The sequence below is a fragment of the Salvia miltiorrhiza genome, chromosome 6 (assembly GCF_028751815.1).
Source record: "Salvia miltiorrhiza cultivar Shanhuang (shh) chromosome 6, IMPLAD_Smil_shh, whole genome shotgun sequence".
NCBI lineage: Eukaryota > Viridiplantae > Streptophyta > Magnoliopsida > Lamiales > Lamiaceae > Salvia > Salvia miltiorrhiza.
This window is the reverse complement of record NC_080392.1, coordinates 19,513,996-19,523,852: the sequence shown is the minus strand read 5'-3', so window position 1 is coordinate 19,523,852 and position 9,857 is coordinate 19,513,996. Positions and strand designations below refer to the sequence as shown.

The following is a 9,857-nucleotide window of genomic DNA, read 5'->3' as shown; positions in this document are numbered from 1 at the left end:
ATAGTCTTTAGATAAAGGAACGCCATATCTAAAAGGTAGCAATCCTTTCTTGGCGGTATTCATACTACAACGAGTATTCTCAGTATCAATGTAAGACACTCGAGATAAGCCCAACATCATTTTCTAGTGATCCCTTATAACCTTGATCACAGAGATGTATACTGTACCTTCTTAGTCTTTCATCTGAGACTGTTCGGATAACCATTACTTTATGTCTTGACAATAGCTCCATATTGTCGCCAATTAGGAGGATATTATCTACATAAAATGCAAGATAAACCACATCACCGATGACACGAGAGCGATTGATACGAGATGTTTCTCTCCCTCCCTCAGTAACCTTCAGGTTGTTGCACATGGCTGTCCTTACATTTTTCAAGGTAATATATATGACATCCATTTGCCAGACCTCGATGGTTTAAGTGAGCTGCTATGGGAAAAATGGTCCGAATGTTCTGAGCATGGCACTGGCGAAAATATCATCATAACCTATACCCTTACACTGGGCATAACCTTTCGCCACCAGTCTAGTTTCGAAAGCTACGACCTTGCTCATTCGGGCCTGTCATTATCTTGTATACTCACTTACAACCTAAGGCTTTACTGCCTCCTAGTTGCAAGATTTTCTAGTATACACCCATATTCTTAATGGATTGCTCCATTGAGGCGTGCCAGGAATCCACATTCTCTGTAACACCCCAAATATTTATATTTATTATATAAGTTTAATTATTAATATTTTTTCACGTGCAATTTATTATTTTTAGATAATTACATGATACATATAGACATGTACCATTAATTTTATCTAGACTATAATTATTATTTATATTTATGATGCCTAACAGAAGTTTGAGTTAAACTTGTTATTTATTTATTTATTTATTTTTCAACAAATGCTACTATTTCTTTAAATTCGGTGGACCTTTAGTTTTTTTCGGAGGTTAGACTTACAATTTAGAATGTAGGGGTGAGAATGAAAGAAAATTAGTTTTTTGAATTATTTTTTTCAATTGTGGTCAATTTTTTTAAATAGTATTGTTTTATTTGACCGAATAATTGGAAACTATTTTAAGTAGTTAGTGAATTCTTATTTTATTATGATTAGTCCTATTAGTTGGATTAATTCGTACTTGGGATAGAGCTCAAAATTATTGAGTAATATTTGACTAAACAAATTTATTATCTATAGATACGTGTATATATGTGAGAGACCAAAGTGATATATTCAAAATTAGATTCATGTTTATGAAAGAGTTTTCCCAAAAACTTATATATATAGAGGGTCACATACGCATTAAACACGAAGTGTATATACAGATATACTTTTTCTTCTTCTTTTTCTTTTCGGATAGAGGAGTTTAATTTTTTTTTATCAGGAATCAACGTATTTATGTTTCGTCAAAAATATTTTCAAAGCAAGTTTTAAGTTTTGCAGTTCTGGAGTTGAGGTGGCCATGGAAGTCGAGAATGACTAGAGATTTAGTTTTTCCATAGAAATTTAAGTTTAACATGTTACTTTTTAGTTTATCATTTTATTTTATGTTACTACTTTAGTTTTAGCAAGTTGATTTTAAATTAGTTTAAATTGTGATAGTCAAGGAATTTTATTTTTTAACTATTAATTCTTCAAGATTTTAGTTTGAAAAGTTTATGAAAATTGGGGCGTTACATAGTGGTATCAGAGCGGGTCTACGTTTCTTTAGACTCGTATATATATATATATATTTTTTTTTTAAAAGGCTTTCAAAAGGTTAAGTAAGCCTAGTCATTCGAAACTCATGAGCTGCATCGACTCCAATCCCAAGGTATGTGTTCTAATTGTTCAAGTATGTATATGGCCGTTATGATGTTTTACATGATATTTTTTTATGATGCTTTTATGTTGTAGTCCTACTACGTTTAGATCCATTAGACATAGTTAGAATTGTGAAATTGTTTAGATGACACGAATGAAGCATGATTAGAAATTTCGAGGACAAAATTATTTTAAGTGGGATAAGTTGTAACACCCCAAATATTTATATTTATTATATAAGTTTAATTATTAATATTTTTTCACGTGCAATTTATTATTTTTAGATAATTACATGATACATATAGACATGTACCATTAATTTTATCTAGACTATAATTATTATTTATATTTATGATGCCTAACAGAAGTTTGAGTTAAACTTGTTATTTATTTATTTATTTATTTTTCAACAAATGCTACTATTTCTTTAAATTCGGTGGACCATTAGTTTTTTTGGGAGGTTAGACTTACAATTTAGAATGTAGGGGTGAGAATGAAAGAAAATTAGTTTTTTGAATTATTTTTTTCAATTGTGGTCAATTTTTTAAATAGTATTGTTTTATTTGACCGAATAATTGGAAACTATTTTAAGTAGTTAGTGAATTCTTATTTTATTATGATTAGTCCTATTAGTTGGATTAATTCGTACTTGGGATAGAGCTCAAAATTATTGAGTAATATTTGACTAAACAAATTTATTATCTATAGATACGTGTATATATGTGAGAGACCAAAGTGATATATTCAAAATTAGATTCATGTTTATGAAAGAGTTTTCCCAAAAACTTATATATATAGAGGGTCACATACGCATTAAACACGAAGTGTATATACAGATATACTTTTTCTTCTTCTTTTTCTTTTCGGATAGAGGAGTTTAATTTTTTTGATCAGGAATCAACGTATTTATGTTTCGTCAAAAATATTTTCAAAGCAAGTTTTAAGTTTTGCAGTTCTGGAGTTGAGGTGGCCATGGAAGTCGAGAATGACTAGAAATTTAGTTTTTCCATAGAAATTTAAGTTTAACATGTTACTTTTTAGTTTATCATTTTATTTTATGTTACTACTTTAGTTTTAGCAAGTTGATTTTAAATTAGTTTAAATTGTGATAGTCAAGGAATTTTATTTTTTAACTATTAATTCTTCAAGATTTTAGTTTGAAAAGTTTATGAAAATTGGGGCGTTACATTCTCGTCTTCCACTAATTCCAATATCTGGGTCGATTCTCTTATATTCACTACCAGGGAGTGAATCCAAAGATTCTCCCAAGAACATAAATCGATCGGGTTGTCCCACAACCCTCCCACTACAATGGATCTGTGGTGGCACATGTGTGTCAACAGTGCGTGCAGTGTCTTGTGGTACAAAACTCTTGCACACTTGGCTTGGGTGATGGAATCGCCTGTCTAATGTCTTCAATTTCTTGAAGCACACTATCTGACTTGGATTAGTGATTACTCCCATAGTCCACTTCTAAGAATCGTGTGTCATTGCTAATAACCACCTTCTGATTCTTTAGGACTAATTGCAAAGATACATAACTCATCATCGAACATATTTTTCCAAGAGTGACCTATTTCTTCTCTCCACCACACCATCTTATATAGGGATTACTGATAACACTCATATTTCCATGGTTTTTAATGTTCATATGATGTTAATTTTATAGGAAATTGAGAGTTGGATGATTGTTTTGTGCTTAATTTGCTTTATCTTGTGAAACATGATTCTTACTCGAACTTTGAAGGAATTTGCAGATTTATTGAGTTCGAATTTGGAACAATATTTTGAAATAGAAGTTGTAGATCGGCTCGATACGAGTTCGTGGGCGCAAACGGTTCGTAAATCCGAGTTCGGACGAGGAAGATATGGCCAAAACAAAAACGTCGCGCGCAGCAGTCAAAATTCGGCGACCTAAACGGCGACCGCCGAAAATTGGCGTTTTAAAGAAGAAAAACGGCGACCAACTCGGCGATCGCCGAGTAGGTCGCCGAAATTCCTGTTCAGATTTTGGCCTTGAGGAAGAAAAACGGCGATCGCCGTTTTTGGAGGATTTTCAGGCCATTTTTGGCGACCAGTTCGGCGACCGCCGAACGGGTCGCCGTTTTTAGGCGTGTTTCCGTTTCCTTCCGCGTTTTTACGTTTTTTCAAGTTCTTTTCGGTTTAGAACTTGGTTTTTCACCCTAAGACTATAAATAGGTCTTCTTTTGACCTATCTAGGGTTCCCAGCTTTAGTTTTTCAGTTTCCAACTTTCATATTTCAGTTTTATAGCTTTAGAACTTTTTAGCTTTCCAGTTTTCAAGGCTTGGATCAAGATTGAAGATTCAAGCCGCTACAATCGTTTTAATTCAGTTTTTATTTAATTTAGTTTTTACAGTTGCGTTCCATTTAATTATGTTTATGTTTGATTTTATTATGTCTGGCTAGTCTTTTAATCTGAACCTAGGGTTTGTATATATCTGATTGATTATGTGTTTTTGATTTATTGATATCAATTTGCCCTCCAACTTATGATTCATGATTCCTGGTGCTTAATCTCTTGTGAATTATCTGATCAACGATTTACATGTCTAGCTGTTCAGTTTGAGTCTTGAATGCGATAATTGTTCAGCCGATTCAGCAATGCATGATATAGTGTTAACCTTGAGTCTTGAATGCGATAGGTGAAGCTATAGGAAGCTATTCTTTATGTGCTATTGGGAGTTAATTTATTCCTTGGAGTCTTGAATGTGAAAAGGGATTAATTAATCTACGTTCATAGGTGGTCGTTAGAGACGCTTGTGGATAATATAGTGATCTTTCATCAGGGTTGGATTAAAATTGGTAATTGAATCAATAGGTTGAATGCATGTAGTTGATTGGTGAAAATACATCCCTAGGGTCAGAGTTTTTCATATTTGAATTTATCTACGTATTTTTATTAGTTTCTATTTGCGTTTTAATTTACGTCAACCAATCTCTACCTTTCGTTGCCTGAATATTACTATAGTTTAATTAGGATTACTTAGAGTAATTCGTTATAATAGTCCCTGTGGATACGATACTCGGTTACTGATTTTGTGCTGCAATTGCACCGTGTTAGTTGCGGTAATTTGTTGCTAATAATTAGTGATCAACTTTTTGGCGTCGTTGCCGGGGACTATTTAGAATTAACTTTAATATTTCTGATTAGACTTAAGCATTATTTCAGGCGTTATAAGTTTTAATTTTATTTTTTTTTTAGTTTTTAAATTTCTGTTTTTGTTTGTTGTCTCAGGCGTGCATGATCACGAGATCCAAAGGAAAGAAACATCTAGTACCTTTGAACTTGGAAATCGAAAAACAGTACAAAAGAGACAACCGCGAAAAGAAAAAGCAAGCAATGACAGAGAATAACATGGACCTTCAAACTCTTGTGCAAGTCGTGACAAACCTTCAGAGGCAACTAGATGAAGAAAGAGAGCGCAACCGGGCTCCTCCAACAGAGCCACCACTGAATCACATGTATCAGCCTAGGGTTGATCAATTTCAAGGAGGCAGATGGGGACCAACTGTGCAGGCTACCACGTTCGAACTGAAGCCGGGATTGATAAACATGGTGCAAGCTGAACAGTTTAGTGGAATGGCTGATGAAAATCCGCATGTCCACATCACTCAGTTTCTAGATATCTGCGACACTATTAAGCAGAATGGAGTGCCACCAGATGCCATCAGAATGAAGATGTTTGGATTCTCTCTCAGAGATAGAGCAAAGGAATGGTTCAAGTGTTTGGACAGAGGTGCTATTACTGGATGGGAGGATTTGTGTAGAGCTTTCTTGGCAAAATACTTTCCTGCCTCTAAAGCTCAGAAAATCATTGCAGAGATTTCTCATTTTTCCCAGCTAGGAGATGAGACCATTCATGATGCCTGGGAAAGATTTCGTGAGCTGCAAAGGAAATGCCCACAACATGGTTTCACAGAGGATCAGCAAATCATTCACTTTTATAATGGTTTGACTGGTCTAACAAAGAGTATGGTGGATGCTACTGCAGGTGGATGTCTTCTCCATAGAAATACAAAGGAGGCGTATCGTGTGATAGAAGAGATGGCCTACAACAGTTACCAATGGCCGAATGACAGAAATTCCACGAGAAGAATTGCAGCTGTGAATGAGGAGAGAGATGATTTTAAGGAGAAATATGAAGCTCTTCAAAAGCAGTATGAGTTGGAGAGAAAGACACTGCTAGCTAAAATTCCTCAGCAGCCGAGTTTACCTGATGTGTCGCAGTTGGAAGATGCTAATTACGTCCAGCGGCAGTACCAATTCAATAGACCAAACTATCAAGGACATCAGGGCGGAAATCCACCGTATCATCCAAATAATAGGAATCATCCAAATTTTTCCTATTCAAATCCCAACAATGCTTTGCAGCCTCCACCTGGATTTTCTGTTTCTAGTGGGAGAGTCATCAATGAGCCAAAGAAAGATTCAATAGAGGAAATGATGAAGCAAGTTTTGGTGAAGGTCACCGGGATGGAGACAAACTCGGCAAACTTGGGAACCAAAATGTTCAACATGGAGCAAAACTTTTCAGCACTGTCCAAACAAGTGCAAATGTTAGAGAATCAAGTTGGTCAGATGGCCAACCAAGCAGCTGCGCAGCACACACCAGGAAAGTTTCCTAGCAACACTGAAATAAATCCCAAAAATCAGTGTAATGCGATCCATCTTCGAAGCGGGACTGAGTACCAGAATTTTCCAGAGCTGCAGAATGACAAGGGAAAAAGCAAAGTAGTGGAGGACGATGATGATGACTTGGAGGAGCTTGCAGCGAAACAGCCGCCTACCCCTAAGAAGGATTCGAGCTCTTCTGCTGTGAAGGAGCCCAATCCTACTCCTACGTTTCCCAGGCCAGAGTACAAGCCTGTAGCGCCTTTTCCGAATAGCCTGGCAAAGCCGAAGATGGATAAGAAGTTAGCCAAGTTCATGGAGATGTTTTCAAAGCTTCACATCAACATTCCTTTACTTGATGCTTTGAGAGATATGCCAGGCTATGCCAAGTTTCTCAAGGACGCAGTCTCCAACAAGAAGAAGTTGGGGAAATATGAGATGATAAATCTTTCCGAGGAATGCAGTGCTGTGCTACAAAGAAAGCTACCATTGAAGAAAAAGGATCCTGGCAGCTTTACCATCGCTTGTATGATGGGAGGACAGAATTTCTCTCGTGCTCTTTGTGATTTAGGGGCTAGCATCAATTTGATGCCTCTCTCTATTTTCAACCGGTTGGAGATTGGAGATATCAAGCCTACCTCTATTGCATTGCAGATGGCAGATCGTTCCATCACATATCCCAAGGGAATTGTGGAGGATGTCCTAGTGCAGGTGGAGCAGTTTATTTTTCCTGCAGATTTCGTAGTCTTGGACATGCCGGAGGACAAGAATACTCCATTGATCTTAGGACGTCCGTTCCTAGCTACCGGCCGTGCGCTTATTGATGTGCAGGATGGAGATCTCACATTTAGAGTCAATGATGAAAAATTGACTCTATCTATCTATGATGCTATGAGAAAACCAGCCGAGCCGCCGTTGGATGAGTGCAACATGATCGACTCTCTGATAGCTTTTCCTGCAGCTGTAGAGGATCCTTTGGAGGAGTGTATCACACAGAAACCTCCACTAAAGGAAGTTCCCCAGAATGAAATGATTAATTTGGCTGACAGTTTTCTAGCAAATTTGGAGGATGAAGAGGTTGAGAAGAATGAGCTCCCCAAGTTTGAAGCCAAGAAAAAAACTCCAAAACCAAAAGAAGTTCTGACTTTTGAGAAGTGTTTGTTTTTGGAGTATGATGGGGGGTCTTTGAAAACCCATACCCCCAAGAAGAAGAAAGTGAAATTCCGGATTTTTCGGAATAAGAATGAAAAGGGGGCAATGCTTGTGGAGGATGTCCGAGCCAAGAAAAGTGTTTTGGTGGAGAGGGCACCTAAGAGTAGAAAAACCTTCCAATGGTTAGAGTGTTGTTTCCGACCTCCATGAGTTTTTGAGGTATCGTCGAGCTCTAGACGTTAAATTAAACACTTGTTGGGAGGTAACACAACCTTTTTCTTTGTTTTGTTTTCATTTCGTTTAGTTTCTTTTTGTTTCTTTGTTTTCTTTGTTTAGTGCAGTGTTGAGCTTGGAAGATGCGGGAACTTGCGCTTTGTTCATACCACCACCATGGAGCATGTGTTTCTGTGAGTAGTGACACACATATCATCATCCCTCCAAACTTATTTTCGAACTTATGTTCTGTAATAAGTTTGGGGGAGGGGGGTGAGAGTAGATATGTGTATCACTTTTATTTTTTTTGTTGGCTTTATTGTTTCATCTTGCTTGGTTGGTGGTGTGTGTTTGTGATTGTTTTTTAGATGATTATTGCTCCATTAGATTTCTGGTGAGATGCCAATGATGATTTCTGTGAAAAAAAAAAATATTGAATTTGATTTTCTTTGATGATTTGAGCATAATTGGAACTAATTTGCATAATTCTAGAGTGATTTTAACCTTGACTTTTGGACGTTGAATAAACCTGTGAGATTTTGAGCCATAACTGTTTATCATACACAGTTTATTCTTTGTTGTGAGTTTTGTCATGCATATGTAGTGATCTTCTAGAACTTGCCATGGTTTCTGTGTTGAGGTTGCTGTTGTGCCCAGGATTAGGAGATGATTTTAGGCCATCTTTTGTTAGCCACATTTTTTCCAAACACTGTCCTTAACGAAAAATTATCCTTTGTTATCCACTTTGAGCCTATTTAGCTTTTATTCTTTAGCCGGATGATAGGGGGTGATGAAGTATATGGGAATCTTTGTGTGGTGAATTTTCATAGTGGGTTGTGAAAAAGAAGGGATGATTTTGTGTTACTTTTTACTCTTATGAGCTCTAGAAAAGTTGTGGAAATAAAAGAAAAAAAAAAGAAAAGAAAAAGAAAGAGAAAAAAGTATAAAGTCGAGTGTATATTGAGATATTTGTTTGAAAGTCGACTTTGTGTGTTGGAAATAAATGGAGAGCATAAAAGAGTGTTTAGTTCTGTTTTGTGATGATTAAATCCCTTGAGTTGTGTTGATTATGGTGATATAGTTGGGTGGAAGATGGAATTTATTCCATGCTTGATTAGTGAAGCTATAAGGTTGGTGTTCTTGATCTATTTGAGTCACTTAGCCTATATTTCCCTACCTTAACCAATGTCCCTACATTATAACCCGAATAAAAAGACCTTTTTGATCTTAGTCCTGGCACACTATTAGCGATGGAGATTGTAGACGATTGGCAAGCCTATGGTAAGAGATCTGCAATGTATTGAATTTCGATGAGAGTATACACGTCCTATTCCATCATATTGAGAGTTGAGTGATACACATACCTTGTGAGATTCAATTGTTTGGAATGTCAAGGTTGATTTTACTATAGGTTGTGTTTGTTGGTGAATTTTATGCTTAATTGTTGAGGATTTGAGAATTCTATCATTCTTTATTTTTCGGAGGCATCGATGATCTAGATTTCTTACCCATTCGTGTTTTTGATTGTGTTCTTCTCATTATTCGAGGACGAACAATGCCTTAAGTTTGGGGGAGTTGATAACACTCATATTTCCATGGTTTTTAATGTTCATATGATGTTAATTTTATAGGAAATTGAGAGTTGGATGATTGTTTTGTGCTTAATTTGCTTTATCTTGTGAAACATGATTCTTACTCGAACTTTGAAGGAATTTGCAGATTTATTGAGTTCGAATTTGGAACAATATTTTGAAATAGAAGTTGTAGATCGGCTCGATATGAGTTCGTGGGCGCAAACGGTTCGTAAATCCGAGTTCGGACGAGGAAGATATGGCCAAAACAAAAACGTCGCGCGCAGCAGTCAAAATTCGGCGACCTAAACGGCGACCGCCGAAAATTGGCGTTTTAAAGAAGAAAAACGGCGACCAACTCGGCGATCGCCGAGTAGGTCGCCGAAATTCCTGTTCAGATTTTGGCCTTGAGGAAGAAAAACGGCGATCGCCGTTTTTGGAGGATTTTCAGGCCATTTTTGGCGACCAGTTCGGCGACCGCCGAACGGG

At 36.6% G+C, this 9,857-nt stretch overlaps 1 non-coding gene across 1 annotated transcript; it reads right to left on the bottom strand.

The window, feature by feature from the left end:
• Positions 1-5,628: 5,628 nt before the first annotated feature.
• LOC130991103 (small nucleolar RNA R71) lies at positions 5,629-5,735 on the bottom strand. Its single transcript, XR_009091066.1, has one exon. It is a non-coding gene; the product is annotated as a small nucleolar RNA R71 (small nucleolar RNA).
• Positions 5,736-9,857: the final 4,122 nt, after the last annotated feature.